The sequence below is a fragment of the Galeopterus variegatus genome, unplaced genomic scaffold, assembly GCF_000696425.1.
Source record: "Galeopterus variegatus unplaced genomic scaffold, G_variegatus-3.0.2 Scaffold440, whole genome shotgun sequence".
NCBI classification, from domain to species: Eukaryota; Metazoa; Chordata; class Mammalia; order Dermoptera; family Cynocephalidae; genus Galeopterus; species Galeopterus variegatus.
In genome coordinates, this window is record NW_007726551.1 from 354,194 (window position 1) to 355,514 (window position 1,321).

A 1,321-nucleotide genomic window follows, 5' to 3' on the forward strand; every position below is an offset into this window, starting at 1 on the left:
GCCATTGAGTTAGGTTTAGCAAGTCTAAAATGCCTAACATAGTGCCCAAGCATATGTAATATACTAAAAATTTTATCTCATTAATATAAATTAATAAAGGCAGTTTACAAAATCAAGACTATTGGAAACTGTGAAGAGGAGAACTCTCTTATTGCTACAGCAAGTTGTACTAGATGATATGACAACAAGCTAGGTGACAAAGACTCTCTCCTTGACATGAAGTTAGTCAGGCTTCTCTGATCTCCCTTCTCAACTAGGCCTCAACCATTGGGCTTCTGTGTTCATTTTTGCATCACCCAGTTCTAGCAAGAACCCTGCTAAGTCAGTTTAGCGAGAATCCCTCATCCTTGATATCTGATCACCTGGCATGCCTTCACCAAGAATCCTGTCAAGTTGGTTTAGCCAGAATCTTCCCCACCCCCAACCTCCAATGTCTCTTCTTGGTAGTTTTCTATCTACCGGCCCCCACCTGGCTCCTTGGCTTTAAATCCCTGTTTCTTCTTGCTGTATTTGGAATTGAGCCCAGTTCAATACTGAGGTCTTTCCCCCAACTCCCATCCCCCATTGCAATAGTTCCTGAGTACAATCTTTAACTACTGTCTAGCTCTGGTTTTCTTTGATATAAGTAAGCTTGAAGATAACTCAATACATATTTATTAAATATGACTTATTATATCTTTAATCCATAGAATTAGGTATTATTTGTAAGCCAATATAAATCCTGCCCCAGTCACGTCACACTTACAGGACTGTATTTACTTTTGATGATGCTTATGGTCCTTGCATTAAGGATTAGGGAAGGAAGGAAGGTAAAGTTGAGAAAGAAGATAATCTAGTTTCTAGAAGAAACATTTGGATATTGGTAAATAAGCAAATAGTTATTGCTTAAATCAGGGGCTGTCAAAACATAGCACTTTGGATTTGCTTCCTATCCATCTGCGTCCTGTCCTCTGGGTTTCACTCAGACCGAGAGGCTGGCTAGCCCTGGAGCTGCCTCTGCCTTAGAAGAAAACAAAAAAGTCAGGGGAGGGAAGCAAGGGTCAGGAACTTCCCTAGCTCTAACCTCTTGGTAAAGAGATGTTCAAGAGCTTTCCTGTTTCCATGGCTAAGTAGGGAGCAAGGTACACACTGAAACAGCATGAAAATTCTCAGCACGAAATAGTGATTTGCAAGTCAGGAGAGTTCAAAATCGAACTGCAGAATATTCCTGTCGAACCGTCTTTCCACTGGCTGTCATTATAAGGCCTTCCTGCTGGAGGTGGTCTTATGGAATCAGAGGAGCAAAGGCCGTGGGGCAAAGAGACCTGTGGTCCCCCATATT